The sequence below is a fragment of the Vombatus ursinus genome, unplaced genomic scaffold (assembly GCF_900497805.2).
Source record: "Vombatus ursinus unplaced genomic scaffold, bare-nosed wombat genome assembly UNPS02014830.1, whole genome shotgun sequence".
Lineage (NCBI taxonomy): Eukaryota > Metazoa > Chordata > Mammalia > Diprotodontia > Vombatidae > Vombatus > Vombatus ursinus.
Window position 1 is genome coordinate 44,067,112 of NW_020954608.1, and position 21,411 is coordinate 44,088,522.

The 21,411-nt window shown below is 37.1% G+C and overlaps 1 pseudogene; it reads right to left on the bottom strand.

Annotated features, from left to right (window-relative positions):
• The window catches only part of LOC114025231, a 4,593-nt pseudogene extending 1,077 nt beyond the window's left edge, over nt 1–3,516 (bottom strand).
• Nucleotides 3,517–21,411: the final 17,895 nt, after the last annotated feature.

Below are 21,411 nucleotides of genomic sequence, written 5' to 3' on the forward strand. Positions count from 1 at the left end.
CTCTCTCTCTCTCTCTCTCTCTCTCTCTCTCTCTCTCTCTCTCTCTCCCTCTCTCTCTCTCTGTCAGATATATACAGTTGGCTGTAAAACCTGGACTCAATCTCTGAACCTTTTGGCTCATTCTCCTGATCTCTTGAAGTTTATAAGGTCATGGTTATCTTCAATCTCCTTCCTCTAAAATTAAACGCAAACACAAAGGAAAAGAACAAGGACTGAGGTCTATATTCGTGAGTCACATAGTAGCCTAGAATGGGCTGGGCCCAAGGTCTCTCCCCTTATAGCACCATCTTTCACCAATATACCACCAGACTAAAAGAAATCAAATGAAGAGAGGATTAGAGATTGACCGCATACATTTGAATGTATTCCCAATTCCAGCTATGTAACTCAGCCAACCCAAGGGGCTCTTACTTACCAGAGCTAGTAGACCCAGAACTGGTTACAGAATGTCTCTGCATGCCAAGATCCACATTAGGATTGCAACAGAAGCTCTCTGTGCATGCTCATAAAAACTGGGATCATTGGTCAGTCTCTCATCACATATTTATATACATATTTATATATTTCTATATACTCGTGTGTGTGTGTGTGTGTGTGTGTGTATGTGTGTAGTAGCCAGACCGGAGGGGAGGGGAAATCTCCCTTAATTATCCTCATAACATAGGGAATAGCAAATATATCAGTTTGGCTAGAACATAGAGTTCATGAAGGTCAGTAATGTGAAGTCAGTGTGGAAAGATAAACTGAAGTCATATATATATATACATATGTTGTGTATGTGGCTATATGTATATGTGCATGTGTGTATACACTCCTTGAGGTCGGGGACTATTTAATTTTTGTACATCCAGCAGGATGCCTTACACATTGTAGGCTCTTAATAAAAATGCCTATTGAGTTACTGAATTAGCTGGCTCACTTCCTTCTCTCTGAGGGGCCTATATCATACTGAGGCCTGTTACTGAAGAAAAATTTCTGACTCCATAGTCTTCTCTTTCCCATACTTACACTTCCCCTCTGCCATCACACATTCCTCTCCCATCACACTTAGTCTGTTGATTAAACAAATAATTTTCACAAGTACAAAATGAGGGGGTTGGAGAAGATGAATTCCCAAGTCACTTCTAGCTCTAAATCTCTGATCCCATGACCTGGGACTCTTAATATGGGGAAGATACAGCTAGATAGCAGTTTGTTTGAAAATGGTATAGGAATTTTAGTGTTCTCAAAAACATGGTATGGTGGCCAAGGAAATGATGTGATTTTTAGATGGCATTGACTGACAAAGCAATTAAGAGTAAGGCAATAACCCTATTACTGAACTCTGCCCTCATCAGACCTGATCAGGAATATTGTGTTCAATTCTTGGTATTAAAGTTTAGGGAAGACATTGATAGGCTAGAGTGCATCCTGAGGATGGAAACCAGGATGGTGAAGAGCTTTGAGTTCATATGAAGAGTGGGCTTAGTGGGGAGGTGATGGTTGTCTTCAAATACTTGAAAGGCTAAACATGGAATAAACATTAGGTTTTTTTCTGCTCAATTCCAGAGAGGAAAACTAAGAACAATGGATGAAAGTTGCCAAGAGGAAGATTTAAGGGGAAAGGAGGAGAGAGAAAATAAGTATTTATATAAGACCTACTATGTGCCAGGCACTGCACCAAGCACTTTTTACAAATATCTCATTTTATCCTGCCGACCTGAAAGTTGGTTAAAGAGACAACAAGCTAGGTGATAAGTAAATTTATATTGTTTTATTCCCTTAAGTTAGCAGCGCATGTACATGGAATCACAGCTTTAACTCTGACTGACTCAAGGAATTTTAGGAGGACATTTAAACCCTGACTCAGGATGTCTGTGTTAATCAAAAATAAATACAGCCTCCATATGTTTTTTAACATATATATCACGGGAAAGGAAGTTTCTTAGTTGAATAGGTTGTAAATACAATAAAATATGAGAATGTCAAAGTGTCAATTGAAATTATGGATCCAGGACATCTGTGTTTCCCCTACATAACATATGTCCATAGAATACCAAGATAAGAAAAGTCCCACTATTCAAGAGAGTGTCTAGTCCCAGGTATCCTGTCCTTAGTGATCACAAACAGGAAGAATGCTGGTCAGTTCCATCTGGTCCTATAGTTGCTGACACGGGAAGAGGTATTCTTAGTTTACTCAGAAAAGATTAATTCAGGTTTTTGGCCCCTACTGGGGCTTAATTGATCTTAAATGATTATCTATCCTTATAACAATCATACTAGGTAGGTGCTATTATTATTCTAATTTTATAGTTGAGGAAATGGAGGTAGAGGTTCAATAACTTGCCTAGAACCACACAGCTAGTAAGTTTTGATCTGAATTCAGATTTTCCTGATTTTAGACCCAGCATTCTATCCACTGCATCACCAGGTGATGTAGGCTTGATGTAAGAAAAAAATATAGCAATTAGATTTAACCCAAAGTAGAATGGGCTACTTCAAGAGATGAGTTTCCCCTTTGCCAGAGGTGTTCAAACAAAGGTCTACTTATTAAGTGAGAGAATTGATTATTAATAACCAATGATTTTGGGAGATCCAGAGTTCCCTCCTTTTTCTAAAGTCCTGATTTCAAAGGTTCAGTCTCTGGAAAGATATTACTGATGATAAGATTGAACTAACTTTCTTAACAATCTTGTTTAGACCTCACCCAGATGGGGAAGCCATTATGCTCTACTCAGATTTGGGTGGGGATAAATTCTTTGAATTGATTGCCTGAGGCTGGGGGTAACGCAGAAGTAAATGACTCAATCCAAGTTCATTTGAATAGGTTTAGCCCCACATTGTAATATTCATTCTCTTGTTAATTGTGAACTAATCAGAGTTGTTTGACACTGTAGGAAACACCCCTCTTCCAATGGATATATAAGATGTAAGCAGCTGCCATGATGGTCTTTGATCTAGGAGAGAGATGGCCAAATGACCATGCTTTTATTAAAATACTAGCATTATTAATAAAATGATTAAATTACCCTGAAATTATATCTCTTGGGCTTTTTAAATGCCACACAAGCATATCATATAAGAGATTCTTTTTTTTCAGATTTGAGTTGGACTACAAAGCAAATGAGATTCCTATTGTCTCTGAAATTCCGTGATTCTTTGACCTCAGATTAAAATCTCTAATTTATCATACATTTCTGGACATGTTCTAGGTAAAATTCACCTTTTTATTGACATGCTGTCTCTGATGCTGCACATTACTACTTACTGCAATTTTTTTTTTTTAATGCTTTGGTCCTCATGTACTCATAACATTTCTTTTTTAAATGAACTATGCCTCCTAGTTGCAGTGTTTTTTGCTCCACCAGTACTGACTATACAACACAGTTTCCATAATTATTAACTATTTGGGGAAGCTGGAGTACCCAGACTGACCTGCAATGCACCCTGCAAGTAGCCAAAGTGATAAATAAACAGGAGGATGTAACCACTGTAATCCTGGGGAGCCCCTGGGGTTAAGGAAACAAATCCAGCCATTCTCCCATAACCTCTGTCCCAGCAGACATTTTAAGAAACTCACAGAAAGGACACTTTTTCTTATCACTCAGCCCACAACGTAGGGTTTATCTCTTTACTCTCTATGCACCCCATATTCCTCTGGTATTTGTTAAGATGTACTAATTTTTTTTTTTTGGTGAAGCAATTGGGGTTAAGTGACTTGCCCAGGGTCACACAGCTGGTGATGTACTGATTTTGATTCTGAATGACACCTTCCTAATCTGTACCCACAGGCACTTTAATGCTTCAGTAGATCTATGATATCATCAGATACTCTATTGGGATTCACTCTGATTGCTTCCTGATGTAGTATTATCTTTTCCAGTTTGACTCTCTGCTTCTGCACTTAGCTAGCTCATACTCTTGGATTTCAGGGCTGCAAAGAAACTCAGGATGATGATATGACCCACATAATTTGGATCAATCAACCAATATTTATTTAAAACACCTATGCCAGGCACTGTGCTAAAAGCTGAGGATACAAATACAAAAAAGAAAGACAGTCTCTGCCCTCAGGGAGCTTACAATCTAATGGGGGAAGAAAACACAAAAAAAGAAATTGAAAAAGACTGGGGGTGGAGAGGAAGTTACCTGGCATTGGGCCATGCTGGAGAAGTCCAAAGAAGTTCCATAAGGTGGAAAATGAAGACATGGGAACCCTCCTTAAATGGATAATTTTGAGAGGAACTCTTCACTCCACCCTCCAATGAAGTGGTCAGATGGTGCTGATGAAGTGTAAATACAAGGCTGATGTAATCTTGCAGTATGATGAGGTAACTGATGACATCATTGCTGGGATGGTGAGGTTCCTGGGGTCATGATGAAGAAGTCCAAAGGAATGTAACCTGGTGGAAACCCACCCCTCCTTAGTTCCAGTGATTCTCTAATGACAAGCTTATGTCATTTCCTCTATGAGATATGCTGCCTAGATTAATATGTTATCTTCCTTCCTTCAGGAAGCTGCCATTCTTGTATTACGGCAAAAGCAATCATAATCTTCATTCCTCAGCTTTGTTCTTATCTGCACATGGTCTTGTTATGCTCCACTAATTTAAAGGATGCAACAACATACACCAAACACATTTCTTCATTTTATCTACCCTTTCTACATGTTGGTGAGTGGTCCTTTTTGCCACTAGTCATTTGTAGGATTTTCCTTTATATATTTTAACATTTGTACTGTAAATACTGAATTTTCAGCTAATATACATAATTAAAAAGTTAATACACAAGAAAACAGTCATTTTAGATTGTGACAGTGGTAGTTGAAACTGTTCACATATAGCACAATTAAATTAAACAAATATTTACTAAGTGTCTTTTTGTGTGCAAGGTTCTGTGATAGGCACTGGAGATACAAGAATAAAAATGAAATAATCTCTTCCCTCTAGGAGTATACATTCCATTTGAAAATTTCTTGTGTTTTGATTACATCTACCACTTGTTCTTCTGACTAATGTTGGATTTTTTTTTTTATATAGGTCATACATGTGTGGTCATACAAAACATTTCCATAATAATTCCATAATTATATTGTGAAAGAAAACATAGACCAAAAAAAAAAACCACCCCAGAACCAAAAAACCACCTAACCCTAAACCTCAAGAAGAATAAAAAAAGCAAAAAAAAAAAAAAGTATGCTTTGCTCTGTATTCAGACACCATCAGTTCTTTCTGTGGGGATGGATAGCATTTTTCATCATAAGTCTTTCAGACTTGTCTTGGATCATTGTATTGCTGATGCATTCATAGTACATTAACGGGTCAGAGGGCTTGGAATATGGTATCTCAGAGGTCAAAGGAGCTAGGATTAAAACCAAGAATCACCTGCCCAGCAAAATGGAGAATAATTCTTCAGGGTAAAAAATGGAAATTCAGTGAAATAGAGGACTTTCAAGCATTCTTGAGGAAAAGACCAGAGCTGAATAAGAATTTTGACTTTCAAATACAAGACTCAAGAGAAGCATGAAAAGGTAAACAGGAAAGAGAAATTATAAGGGACTTATTAAAGTTGAACTGTTTACATTTCTACATGGAAAATTGATATTTGTAACTCATGAGACCTTTCTCAGTATTAGGGTAGTTGGAAGGAATACATATATATATATGTATATGTATATATACATACATACATACATAGACAGAAGGCACAGAGTAAGTTGAATATGAAAAGATGTTATCTAAAAATAACATAAAAATAAAAATAAAATTAAGAGGTGAGAGAGAATTGTACTGGGAGAAGGAGAAAGGGAGAGGTAGAATGTGGTAATTATGTCACATAAAAGTGGCAAGAATAGCTTTTACAATGGAGGGTAAGAGGGGGGAGGTGAGAGAGAATGAGTGAATCTCATCGGATTTGGCTTAAGAAGGGAATAATATATACCCTCAATTGAGTATGGAAATCTATCTTACTGTACAGAAAAATAGGGGGGAAAGGGATAAGAGAAGGGGGGAGGGGTTGATAAAAGGGAGGGCAGATTGGGGAGGGAGTAATCAAAAGCAAATACTTTTGAGGAGGGATAGGGTCAAAGGAGAGAATAGAATAAATAGTGGGTGGGATAGGATGGAGGGGAATATAGTTAGCCTTTCACAATATGACAATTATGGAAGTGTTTTGCGTGGCTACAAATGTATAACCTATATTGAATTGCTTGCCTTCTTAATGAGGGTGGGTGAAGAGGGAGGAAGGGAGAAAATTTGGAATTGAAAGTTTTAAAAATGAATGTTTAAAAATTTTTTTACATGCAGCTTGGAAATAAGATATACAGGCAATGGAGTATAGAAATCTATCCTGCCCTACAGGAAAATAGAAGGGGAAGGGGATAAGAGAAGGGGGGGGTAATAAAAGGGAGGGAAGATTGGGGGAAGGGGTATTTAGAATGCATGCCATCTTGGGGTGGGGGTAGGGAAGAGATGGAGAGAAAATTTGGAACTCAAAATCTTGTGGAAGTGAATGTTGAAAACTAAAAATAAATAAATTAATTAATAAAAAATAAGTCATTCATAGCTGATCATCTTACAATATTGCTATCACTTTGTACATAGCACATTTCACTTTGCATCAGCTCATGTAATTTTTTTTAGATTTTTCTGAGAGCATCCCGCTCATCATTTCTTATAGCACATCATAACCACACACCACAATTTGTTCAGCCATTCCCCAGTTGATGGTCATCCCCTGAGTTTCCAGTTCTTTGCCACCAGAAAAGAGCTGATATAAATATCTTTGTACATATAGGTCCTTTTTCTTTGTGTTTTTTAAAATCTCTTTTGGGGTACAGACCTAGTAATCTGTACAGGCTATGTGAAAGGGCATGCATGATTTTAGAGCCCTTTGGGCATAGTTCCAAATTGCCCTAAAGAATGGTTCAATCAGTTCACAACTATGATAACAGTGCATTAATGTCTCATTTTTACCACACCCCCTTCACCATTTGTCATTTACTTTTCTGTCCTATTAGCTAATCTAATAGATAAGAGGTAGTACCTCAGAATTGTTTTAATTTTAATTTCTCCAATTGATAATGAGTTAGAATTTTTTTCTATATAGCTATAGATAGCTTTGATTATTTCATCTGAAAACTGTTCATATATTTTGATCATTTATCAAGTGGGGAATGACTCTTATTTTTATAAATTTGACTCAGTTCTCTACATGCTTGAGAAATGAAGCCTTAATCAGAGAAACTTGCTTCAAAATTTTTTTCCGAGTTAATATTGCTAACTTTATTTTCCTCCATCGTATTTCTCACCCCCATTTATTCTATACTCTCTCTCCTTTCACCCTATTCCTCCTCAAAAGTGTTTTACTTCTCTCCTCCCCCAATCTGCCCTCTCTTCTATCAAACCCCTTCCCCCTTCTTTTACCCCCTTCCCTTTCTACTTTCCTGTAGATAGATTTCTATACCCAATTGAGTGTGTATGTTATTCTCTCTTTGAGACAATTCTGATGAGAGTAAGGTTTGCTTACTTCCCTCTGATTTCCCCCCCTTCCTCCCCACTTGAAAAACTTTTTCTTGCCTTGTTTTATGTGAGAAAATTCACTCCAGTCTACCTTTTCCTTTTCCTTTCTCCCAGTACATTCCTCTTTCATCCCTTAATTTTGTTTTTTCAGATATCATCCCTTCATATTCAACTCACACCTGTGCCTCCTGTTTCTTCCAACTGCTCTAATAATGAGTTACAATTATCATCTTACCAGGTAGGAATGTAAATAATTTAACCTTATCAAGTCCCTTATGTTTTCCCATTCCTGATTACCTTTTTACACTTCTCTTGAGTTTTGTATTTGAAAGTTAAATTTTCTATTTAGCTCTGATCTTTTCATCAAGAATGCTTGAAAGTCCTATTTTTCATTGAATGTCCATTTTCCCCTTGAAAGATTATAGTCAGTTTTACTTGGTACATGAGTCTTGATTGTAATCCTAGCTCCTTTACCCTCTGGAATATCATATTACAAGCCCTCCCATCCTTTAATGTAGAACCTGTTAAGTCTTGTGTTATCCTGACTGTGGCTCCATAATACTTGAATTTTTTTTTCTGGCTGCTTGCAATATTTTCTCCTTGACCTGGGAACTCTGGAATTTGGCTATAATATTGCTGGCAGTTTTCATTTTGGGATCTCTTTCAGGAGGTGATTGGTGGATTCTTTCAATTTTTTTTTTACCCTCTGGTTCTAGAATATCAGGGCAATTTTCCTTGATAATTTCTTGCAAGATGATGTCTAGGCTCTTTTTTTGATCATGACTTTCAAGTAGTCCAAAAATTTTTAAATTATCTCTCCTGGATCTATTTTCCAGGTCTGTTGTTTTTCCAATGAGATATTTCATATTATCTTTTATTTTTTCATTCTTTCATTTTTGTTTTACAATGTCTTGATTTCTCATGAAGTCACTATCTTTCAATTGCTCCATTCTCATTTTTAAGGAAGTATTTTCTTCAGTGAGCTTTTGTACCTCCTTTTCCATTTGGCCAGTTCTGCTTCTGAAGGCATTCTTCTCCTCATTGGCTTTTGGACCTCTTTTGCCATTTGGGTTAGGCTATTTTTTAAGGTGTTATTTTCTTCAATATTTTTTGGGTGTCCTTTAGCAAGCTGTTGACTAGTTTTTCATGATTTTCTTGCATCACTCTCATTTCTCTTTCCAGTTTTTACTCTGCTTCTCTTACTTGCTTCTCAAAATCCTTTTTGAGCTCTTCTATGACCTGGGACTGATTCATATTTTTCTTGGATGCTTTGGATGTAGGCGCTTTGACTTTGTTGTCTTTTTCTGGTTGTGTTTTGATTTTCTTTGTTACCAAAGAAAGATTCTATGATCTGACTTTTTTGCACCTTTGTTTGCTCATAATCCCAGCCAATTACTTGAGTTGTAAAGTCTTTGTTAAAGTAAGGGTCTGCTTCCAGTGTGGAGAATGTACTGTCTCAAGCTTTGGGGATTTTTTGCAGCTGTTTTCAGAGATATTTCTATGACCTGTAAGTTTTCTGTTTATCCAAGGTGGTATGATTAAGGGTGAGGTGTTTACTCCTTTCCTGGCTTGTGCTCTGGTCTATGAGTGAACACAAGCACTCTTTTCTGCCTTGGATTTGTGAGGATTCTCTCTCTACCGCCACTACAAGCTCCACCATGCCAGCACTCCTCCTTGCCCCAGGACCACCACCCAGAACTGTGACCCAGATCCAAGCACAGGCAAAGCAAGAGAATCCTTCCTCCATATGAGCAAAAAGATCCCTGCAATCCCCCTCTGATCAGCCACTGGATTCCCCCTCAGTCAGTGGGCTGGAAGCTTGGGAAGCAGCCTCTGCCCCAGGGTATACCAGGACTGGGGCTTGGATCTAGCTCCTCTCTCACCGTAGTCACAGACTTTTCCTACTGACCTTCTGAGTTGTCTTTGGTGTTTATGGGTTGATAAGTCTGGAAACTGCTACAGCTGCCTGTGATTTAGTCTCCTGAGGCCTCCTCCAGGTTCACTGACACCTGATCTTTGCCTGTGCGCCCACACTGAACTGCATTTCTCTCCCAGCCTGGCATGATAAACCTTTCTAATCAACTATCCAGGTTGTTGGGGGCTGGAAATTTGCTTCACTCTGTCTTTTGTGGCTTCTGCTGCTCTAGAATTTGTTTAGAGCCATTTTTATAGGTATTTGGAGGGGTTTGGGGGAGAGCTCAAGCAAGTCACTGCTTTTACTCCACCATCTTGGCTCCACTCCTCTATGATTAATAATTAATAAAGATATTTTAGCACATGTTCCTTGAAGACTCAACTAGTAACAATTACTACAATTCATCCCTTTTTCAATACCTTGACAAGATATGATCAATTATTTCTTATGTGCCTCTAACTTCTTTAAGACAAAGTTCTAGATGCATATACAATAGCAATGATGATGATGATAATTACATGTATCAGCTTTTCATAAGTTGATTTACTAAATCTTGTGCCTTTTTCTCTATATTTCAAGTGGAAAAAAATTTTGTCTCAGATATCTGGTCACAGTGACCAAGCTCATTTTAAAACACATTATCCATTTTAGATAATCCAGCACCTATACTCAAATATATAAAAGGGCAATGTGTACTAGAGATGTGTGAAATTTATATGTGACTGAAGAGCTTACAGTGAATTAAGTCTTAAAATAATTATGTTGAAGAGGTTCTTTTGTTAGTCATGTGTCATTGTTTAAGATGATGAAGAGGAAACGTATCCTTTCAATATTTAAATGTACTTTGGAAGCCAGTGCTTCCAATGGTTGCAATATTTCACCAGCCTCTATTTCCAGTGTCCCTTAAGTAATTTGCCCTGTACACTTACATTCCTTTCTGCTTTACCAGTGGAGAAGTTGATTTTAAGGTTTGGAGTCTTTGGACAAAGGTGAAGTGAAATGTTAAAATAATGCAAGAGCAATGCTCCTTTAATACAGTAGTTTTCAACCTTTTGTTTAACCCAGAATTGTGGTGAATGTTTACAACTTTGTTTTCCATTTGCTATTATCTAGTCCTTGATATGGTATTGTTCAAGAGCAGTTTTGTCTGTTCCCTGATAGCTTAAGGTGTTCGCCCTTTCAAAAAATTTGAGATATAGATGAGTGAATCTCTGATGGTGGAATGCCCCAGGGCAGATTATTTTGGACAAGAATTGGCCCATGACCCTTCAAATTATTACATATAGGTGACTACTTAATCTACCTGCTTATATGGCTTATCTTCCAGGCAGGTGTTGAACAGATCAGAGAAAATCAAGAGACCAACTTCTACTTGGGCTTGTTAGAGTTATAGTGATATTTGGTACCATGATCCTTTGGGAGGGAGAAAACTTCCTTCCTATCCTCTGTGCAACTGTGTATTGGCTATATCATTTTTTAGCTAATCTGAATCATTTGCCTATATTCATAGAAGAAAAACAGTCAGCTTAACAAACATTTATCCAGTGCCTACTATGTAACAGACACTGTGCTAAGATCTGGACATACAAAGAAAGGCAAAAATAATCTCTGCCCTCAAGGCACTCTCAATCTATTAGGGGATACAAAATGCAAACAGTTATGTACAAGCAAACTATATACAGTGTAAACTGGAGATAATCATGGGGAAGGCACTAACATTAACCAGTACCAGGAAAGACTTCTTGCAAAAGGTGGAATTTTTAGCTGAGACTTGTGCACCAAATGAATACATATATATATATGTATGTATGTATGTATGTATGTATGTATGTATGTATATTATACCAGGAGTTCTTAACATGGGGTCTGAACTTGTTTTCAAAAACAACAACAACAATTTTGATAACATTTCAATATAATTGGTTTCCTTTGTATTCTTATATATTACATATCTATCCATTTAAAAACAATAATCTGAGGAGTCTATAAACTTGACCATGCTGCCAAAAGGTATGCTTGACACAAAAAAAGTTAGGAACCTTGGACTCCACTAAATATTGAATAAGAATAAAAAGAGATTATAAATGTTTAGAATTAGAATTTATAGTCTTTATATAGTTAATTTTCTTGATTAGAGGCTTTGTAATACATTAAAGAAAAATTACCATGACACTGTATTTAGGGAAACATGTTAACTAGAAGAACTAAATTCTACCTTTTCCTACTTCTTCCTTCTGAATTACCTGTTACCCTGCTTTATTCTAGTTAGGGCAGCTAGGTGGCACTGTGATGGAGCCCTGCTTATAGTCAGAAAGACCTAAATTCAAATCCATTGTCAGACATTTACTAGCTGTGTGACCCTGGGCAAGTCACTTAACCCTGTTTGCCTCAGTTTCTTCATCTGTAAAATGAACTGGAGAAGGAAATGGCAAACTGTTGTAATATCTTTGCCAAGAAAAGCCCAAATGGGATCATGAAGAGTTATACACTGAAAACGACTGAATAACAAAATATTCTAATTGAGACATTGCCAACACTATCCCTTACTTGGATTCTTGTCAAAGTACACATATAGAAAAGTGGAATTTTCCATCATCTTTGTATTCAAAATCACAGAACGAATGCCCCCATAAGGAAGGGAATAGGCTAATATGAGGGGGATAATTAAGTGGTTTCAGGGTCTGCCTTTTGAATTTTGAGTATAATTTTGTAATCCTAGATAGACATTGCATAATAACAATGTTTGTGCCTAGATAGTGAATATTGGAGCAGGTTAGGTATCTGGTTAGACTAATCCATTTATATTTTGCCTTATTATGTTCACCATTCCCCTCTACCCTTTCTACCTGGTTTATTTACATAGAGTTTTTAGACATAGGGCCTGCTTTGATAGCTATCATTGGGGTATTAGGTCAGGAGCACTGAATAGCATAAAAAATTCTCTAATGATTAACCAGCCAGGCCTACTCAGTTTGAGGAAGGTGGAATTAGGACTATGCTCCATAAACAAACTTGCTAGAGATGTTAAGCATAAGGTTCTAACTAAAACTGGGTGTGGTTAAGCCTTAAATGCTCTGCCTTGTGTAATAGGAGCCAGGCCTAAGACAGTGGGGCCATAGATTGCTGACTAATTCAGCTTTTGTTTATTCTTGTGGTGACTCCTGAAGCTAGCTGAGGCTTTGGGAGAGTCTAGTCCTCTGGGCTCCTTGGCATAATGTAATACCCTAATCCATCTTTTACCTGTGTATGTTTGTGTGAATGGATAGTTGAGATTTTTGAATTATAGCAAACAATTTCCCATGCAAAGAAATTAGATGGTGACTGGCACATTAGAATGAATTACAATCCCTCCTAAATAACCTATGTATATTTTAATTCTTCATAGTTAGTAAAACAATAACAACTCTTTTTTAAAGGAGAAAAAGAAGCAAAGTCTGATATAGGAATTGATTCCTGAGATGAACTTTGAAGAAAACTAGGGATTCCAAGAGGCAGAAGTGAGGAAAGAGTACAATCCAAGGAACTGGAAAATGGAGTGGTAGGAAGGGTCAGTGCCAAGTCACTGAGATGGAAGGTAGAACTTTGTGCCCTATAGAGCTAAATCAGACTGCTTTGAAATGGTCATTCATATAATAAGCTATACCAGGATTTAGAATACGATCACCTAACTTTTATTCTAGCTCTTTCCATCCTTTCCTCTTTGGTTTGGTGATTAAAAAAGTTTCAACTTCTCCAACTATGAAACAAGGATATTAAGCTCTTTCTCATCTTCAAGTTAGGGACCATGGATCCTCAATAAATTGTGGGTTCTATTTCTCTTTGTGCCTAATTCACAACTTGCAGTAAATTTAGACATTCAGGCACCTCTTTTGAGGTGTAGAGTAGAGCCTAATTTCCTCCAGGTGTTTGTCTGTGGATTTAACCTGGGGCAGATTGAACAGAAACTTTCCCACAAATCCAAATATGGATCCAAACAAGGTGTCATTAATAACAATAACTACTATTTATATGGCACTTTAAGGTTTCCAAAGCACTTTAAATACATCTTATTTAATACTCACGACAACCCTATAAGGTAGGTGCTATTATTTTCCTCATGTTACCTATAAGGAAATAGACTCAGAGCTAATGACTACAGTCACACAGCTAGTAAGCCAATCATTCATTCAATCAATAAATATTTATTAATTTATCTACTATGTCCCATGTGTTGGGACATGTGCTGGGGATTCAAGAAAGACAAAAGATAATCCTTACTCTCATGGAGCTCCCAATCTAATGGGAGAGAAAAATGCGAACAATTATGTACAACCTATGTAAAAAATAAGTTGAAATCATTGACAGAAGAAAGACATTAGCGTTAAGAGATATCCAGAAAGACTTATTGTAGAAGGTAGAATTTTAGCTGAGACTTGAAGGAAGCCAGGGCACCTGGGAGGTGGTGATGAGGATGGAGAGTAACATTCTGGGGATGGGACTTTGAGGCATGAGCAAACTTAGGTCTGCCTGACTCTAAGTCCAGCATTTCACACACGTACTTCTGCCTCTAAGCAATGCCTTCTCACTTAGGCAGTCATGAAAAAATGGCCATGCCTGGTAATGAAGGACAACAATCTAGAAATGCATATGTATAGAATTCTTCACAACATCTTTCTTAGCAAGACTATACTTTGCAGAGGAGTTTTGCCTTAGAACGATAAACTGGAAAATCCATTGAAAATACTTAGCTGAAGGCTGATTTTCCCTTTGAGAGTACTAAGCCTGTGCTGAAAGCAAGCTTTCTCCCACTCTTTGCCTAGTAATGAAGATTTCAAGTGCTTTTATGGGCCACAGTAGGAAGAATAAGGTTTAATAATGATATGTCAACTTTTAGGTCTCTGATTCATTACTGTAATATCTTCTTTTTTCTCTTCATTTATTTTCACCTCATAAGCATTTCTCCACTGTCATCATAGAGAAATAGCAGGTTTGAAATCACTAGGGATGTTATTGACACCTCCCACACAGCTGAAAAGAGGTGAAGATTTTGTCTGCAATTTTTAAAGAACCTGCCATTGCTGCCTTCTATACAACCACGATGTATTTCACGCCACAGGTCGACCAGGAACAAGAAATTGTCGAAGCACCATGGAATTTTCCTCAAGACCTTATTACACAGCAATTTCTTGACCAGCAACAGAAGGAATGGTGTATTATAGAGGCTTTTCTATTCATATACATTTAGAGTCCTCTATTTTTTCATTTCCTTTTACAGCACAGGTAAGAATGAAACACTCAGAAAAGATCAGATCGATCTACAGATTGCCAAAAAGATAATATGACCTCCTCATATGAATAAACTTCATAGTATAATTAAAATATTATTAACATTCTGGGGAAGCTTTCTCTTGGATCATTCTACAGGAATGTGACCTACAATCAACATGTTATCACAATCTTACCAGTCAATATACACTTAGTCATGCTGGAACAATTTTGGTCATTAGTCTTTAAATTTCTAGCTCTTACTTTGCTTCTGAATGCATTTTCATTTCTCTCCTAATTTTTATACAATTAAGAGATCACCTAGCATACTTATGCTGATTATCAATATGTATTTTGGGATACTCAGACAAACTTTCTGAGCTACCTACCTATGCCTCCTCCTTTGGTAAGTACCACAGACCTATGTCCTACTATATCTGTTGAGCTCAGGTTCTATTAATGTTCTATTAATAAATAACTTTTGGCTATGTAGTCTTCAGTTCAGTCGTTTTTCAGCTGAGTGAGTATGGGTGAGTTGTTTTACACTAGTGAAGAAAGTTTTTACATTTTGTATTCCCTACCTTGAATAATTAGAGATTTGGACCAAAAGGAATAAAAAAAGATGTAGGATATCACTCCACCAATGTAGGTCAGTAACTCTTCTGCAGTGGCCAAGTAGTTTGGTATGGTAGCTACAGTGGTAGCCCTGTGGAATAAGAAAGACCTAGGTTCAGTTTCTGTCTTTATCACTTAACCTCTCAGCGACCTAGGAAAGAAGTAAGGAAAGAAGAAACATTTATTAAAACTTACTATTTTCTTTTCTTTTGTTTTTGGCAATTGTGGTTAAGTGACTTGCCCAGGGTCACACAGCTAGTAAGTGTCAAGTGTTTGGTCTGAGGCCGGATTTGAACTCAGGTACTCCTGTGCTCTATCTTCAGGGCCTGTGCTCCATCCCCTGTGCCACCTAGCTACCCCTAAAACCTACTATTTTCTAGGCAGGAGTAGGGAACCTGTGGCCTCAAGGCCACATATGGCCCTCTACGTCCCCAAGTTTGGATTCAGTCAAAGGGGTGCACTTGAGGACCTAAAGAGCCACATGTGGCCTTGAGACCACAAGTTCCCCACCCTTGTTAGGCAGTGTGCTAAGTGCTTTATGAATATTACCTCTTTTGTCCTCATAACAACCCTGTAAGGTAGGTGCTATTATTATCTCCATTTTACAGTTGAGGAAACTGAGACAAACAGATATTAAGTGATTCACCCAGGGTCACACAACTAGTAAGTGTCTGAGGCTGAATCTCAACTCAGTTCTTCCTGACTCTAGGCCCAGTGCTCTATTCTTAATGTCACCTAGATACTCAAGGCAACTAAAACAAATGTGATGTATGTCTTTCACATCTCCCAATTCTTTGAAAAAAAAATGTGACTAGAGTAGAACTCTGTGTCATATCTCTAGAACCTTCCCTGCAGGTTAATATCAACCTTTAATCACCTCCAAAGTCATCTAACTAGATAATCACCCAGCACCAACTTATTCATCTTATTCAGGAAACTACCTTGAGACTTTATCAGTTTCCATGCTGAATTGATAATACCTTATGTCTATAGCTGTCTAAGATTTATTAACCTTGTAATTACAACAATATCATTTTCTCTAAGTTTTTTTTGTTCTGCTTTTTTTGGCTTTAATTTATTTTTTTTCAATTTATAAGTATTAAATAAAAATAAAGAAAATATCTCTCCCTTCCACCCCTCCCTTGGAAAAAACAAAATAAAAGCCTTCTATCAAATATGCATAATCAAATAAAACAAATCCCCATGTTGGCTGTGTAAAAAAAAAAAGAATATGTCTCATTCTTATCTTGAGTTCATCACTTCTCTGTTAGGAGGTAGGTAGCATTATTTATCATCAGTCTCTGGAATCGTTATTGGTCATTGCAATCAATGATCAAAGATCAGTCTTTCAAAGTTATTTGCCTTTACAATGTTGTTCATGATGCTATTTTAGTGGCAAAATGGTCTTAAATTAAAGTGATGAGTAAAAATGATATAAATAATGTCAATGAGCATGTAATGCAATTCAAATTGTGTTTATGTGTATGGGTGATTTAATACAATATTGTTTTGCTTTCTTTTTATTAATGATTTTGAATACAAAAACCAAACTCAAATTAAAAATACTTTAAATTTGAATATTTAAAGCTTGAAGCATTTTTGTTTAATATGGGAGATTTAATTTTTGGTAGGTTTTATTTCTTTATAGTGGCAGGGTGGGGAATGACAATATATTACTGGAACCAGAAACCCATGAAAAGTGGCACCACAATTTGCTTTTATGATGAAATATTAAAATTAAGAGTTAATAATGGAATGACTAGAATAGAAGTTGTCAATATGCTTTGGAAGATTTTGCTTCATAGCAAATCAGTCATTACATTTTAGGTACATGGCAAAATAGAACTTCATGTCAAGTTTTAGCTTTTTAATACTTCCATACAGCAGCCCAAGTAAAATGTCTTCTTTGATAAGATGATGAATTTAGACAGCACTATTACATCATTCATTGTCTACTTGGAGATGTCTAAAGTAAATGCCAAGCCATTTTCAGAAAATAATTGCTGTGAGGTGTTCGGTGCCAGCATAATGCCATGGATAGAAAATGGAAACTACTTAAGAAGTCTGTCTCTCCCTAATCTATTTTACAGACTCCCCTCAATGCCTTTGTGTGATAGTGGGGAAAGAATGTTTCTGTCCCCTCTTTCCCCAGGTCACAAGAGTAGCATTCCTATACACAGACATTCCTCTAATCATAAAACCCTCCAGCGAATTTTGAGCTCAGAAAACTTCTCACCCCCCCCTTTTTTTCTTTTCTTTTTTCTTAATTTATTTTTGATTTATCAATTTTTCTCCCCCTCCTCCCCACCCCCCTCCCCAAGACAGTGCACAATCTGATATAGGCTATACATTTACATTCCTATTAAACATATTTTCACATTAGTGATATTGAAGTAAAAATTAAAACCAATAGGAGGAACCATCAGAAAGAGGAAACAAAACTCAACAGAAGAGAAAAAAAATAGCAATTCAACTTCCATAGTTCTTTCTTTGGATATGGATAGCATTTTCCATTACGAGGCCTCTGGAGATGTCTTAGATCCTTGTATTGCTGGGAAGGGTTAAGTTTATCAATATTAGTCATCACACAACGTGGCTGTTATTGTGTACAACATTCTCTTGGTTCTGCTCGCTTCACTCAGCATCAGACAATACAAGTCTTTCCAGGTTTTTCTGAAGTCAGCCTGCTCAACATTTCTTATAGTACAATAGTATTCCATTGCATTCATGTACCACAACTTGCTCAGCCATTCCCCAGTTGATGGGCATCCTCTCAGTTTCCAATTCTTTGCCACCACAAAAAGAGATGCTATGAATATTTTTGTACATGTTCTTTTTCTATTTGTATGATCTCTTTGGGATATAACCCTACAAGTGCTATTGCTGGGTCAAAGGGTATGCACATTTTTATAGCCCTTTGGGCATAGTTCCAAATTGCTCTCCAGAGTGGTTGGATCATCCCCCTGCCTTTTTTTTTTTTTACTGTTAGCATAATGTGTGGACAGACAGCAAATAAACATTCATTAAAGAATCAGATGAAAGAAGAAAATTAGAATAGGAGAAAAGAGGTAGACTCTCTTTACAATGTCCTCATAGATATTAAAGGGATAATTTCCAGGAATTTAAAAAGTAAGATTGCTAAGGGCTCTGAATTACATCTTAGAGTAACAAAGCACCATTATAATTTTTAAATGTAAAATGATAATGAAACTTTCAATATATACATTTGGTATATATTGACCATATTTATCAACTTATTGACATATACCAATGTGTATAAACTACATATATATATATATATGTATATTCCAAATCATCTTTTCAAAGAAGCATATGGATTACTCTGGGAAGATACTGGGTGTATAGATAACTTTACCTAAGACTGACCCATGTAAAGCCCTTTATAACATCTCTTTAGGTTGATGTTGAATCAGCATAAAATCTGTGCATTAATAATTGTGAGTAATGAGTTATTAATGAAGGTGAGAAAACTGTTTCTTAGATCATATTCTTTTTTTTTTAAAAGGTGTGGTAACACTGGAGTTTGTAGAAACATTCTCTGACACGTACTCCATTAGATTCTTCTAGTCCTGAAACTACTTCATGGTTGTAAATTAAGAAACTTTGAGAGCTACATGAACGTTTTTGAAGCTACTGAAGTAACTTAGCAAACATGAAAAATGGATACAATTAGAAAGTCACTGACTGTAATTGCTTGTTGTAATTACTGATAATAGTTTCTGGGATAGACAATTATTACATTTCATCATCACTGCATTCTGGATTTGAGTGGTTAACTTCAGAAGCTAGAGAGGTGATCAGTCTTTTCTGCTATATCCTGAACCTTTAGCAGTAATTGTTTTCTAAATAGATGATTATATGGTAAGTGTTAGTGCTTTGCTACTAAAAATGAATGAATAGTGTGCAACATGTGATTTAAATGGGGCTTATCAAAAACTATATCCAACTTGAGGGGTTCCAAGATGATAGAGAGGCATTCAGTCATGACTGTCTCTGGTGTTCCTCCTGGGCCTTTGATAAATCTTCATTTCTCATCAGCTCTGTGGAAGTTGGATAGCAATGACTTTTTAAGCAGAAGAGTCCTTTGCCAAGAATATGCTTCATTAATAATTTGTTTTCGGGCAAATGTTTTTTGGTAGCAGCATGATTTGAAGCTGGGTTGCTCTTGTTTATGCAGAGAAAAAGCTACGCTTTTAACATAGGTTATCAGTAAAATTCCGTTGGTGATTTGGCCTTGAAGGTTTGAGAAATGTTTTTTGTCCATGGTACATATACTTAAACTTTTTGACGGTCTTTTTGAATTCATAAGTGGTTTTTGGAGCAGTATGGTTTCTTCCTGCATTCAACATCCATAGCAGTCTTAGACACAGGTAGCTGTTATCTGGGTTAGAAGCCTATGCTGTGTAACTTTTCATAATTTGCCTAAAGATGTCACATTCAGGAACCTTAAGAAGAAGCTGTTAGTTCAGAGTGGGTGGCTTGCTCTGCGCAAGTTCTAATAATTATTCTGAGAGTTACCTCAGAAATATCTGCCCTTATAGAGAGGGGTTAAGAGGAAGCCTTCACAGTAAGACTTCTTGCAAAAATTACAAAGAAAGTGGCACGTTTAAAATAAAACAACTCAAAACATCCAAGTTGAAAGGGTTATAATACAATTCACCGAATTAAAGTATTTCTTCTGTTTAGGAAGTAATCTCAAAAAGAATTGCACTGGTCATTTCATCATAAAATAAATAATAAATGGATCTAATCCCACTTAGGAGCTTGGACTTTCACATAGCCTTACTTCTACAAGGAGAAAATCATACATTAGTGACATCTAGAATTGTGAGGTGGGCTGCATCAGTTACACAAGGTGCTGACCAAGAAAAAGCATCCTGTCTGAAGACAACTGAACACAAAGTAAGTCCATAAGACCTATTGGGGTCAAATGAATACAGGACTTGCTGTATGCATATAATACTTTTGTTTTGTTTGTACTAAGGTGGGGGTAGTGCTGGTTGTACAGCAGATGCATCACATAAGTATGACCTGGCTCCCCATCTCTACTCCTATTCCACCCTCCCCCACGCTCTGAACTCAAATGGACTGCATTAGTCCTCCAGGTCTCATAAAAAAAATCATATCTTCCTGGTTCATATGTCTTTACCCACAATTTATTCTGAAAATTCTCCAAATATTCTCATATCTAAGTTACCACAAATGTGGGTAGCCAGCTACCCAGTTTCTGTACAAGCTTGAAGGACTTTTCCTATCTTTTCCAGTCTCCTTACTCCCCTTCATTCATTATTATGACTCAGTGACACTAGTCTCTTTACTGTTATTCCCACGAGGCACTCACTCCATTTATAAACTCCAGGCATGGAATCCCCCATGCCTGGAATACTTTCCTTCCTCATCTCTGACAGAATTCCCTGGCTTTCTTGAAGTCTCAGCTAAATCCCACCTTCTGCAAGAAGTCTTCCCTAGTCCATCTTATTATGAATTCTTTGAAGGTAGGGAATATTTTTGACTTTGATTATGTCCCCCATTGCTTAGCATAGTGCCTAGCATATAAGAACTTAATAAATGCTTGTCGATTGGACTCGATGGTAGCCCACATGCAATCAGCATAATTTCTCTCTTTCTCTTGTGGGTATTTTCTCTCAAGTTCCTAGAGGGCTTCTCACTCAGCATCACCCCATGATTTGAACTCCTTGAGTAGGGAAACCAAGCTTTGTGTTGGCAGCAAGGAAGCACCTTGACATCCCAGGGAATTCCTTATTCCTTCACAAGTTTCTCCCACAGTCTCTTCCAGATTTGTACAGTCACCCTTTGTTTTGGACTCTTCTGAGAGGGAAAACATGTTTTAGGGTTCTGGATGTGCAATTTCCTTCCTATTGACCTTCCATTCTCCAAATAGTTTATAGTGGTAATGGGGAAGAAACTACAAATTTTCTGCTCTCCCATATTGTGGCTTTAGTACCTCATTGTTTCACCAGCTCTCGGGTTGGGGGAAGGTGATTCTCTTCTCTTTCCAAGAGGCACACTGCTCAGAAACTCTACTTCACCCTCTAGAAGTCAAGACACTTACACTTTTGAACTTGAGGTTACTCTTGGGGCAGCCTCTAAAACTGT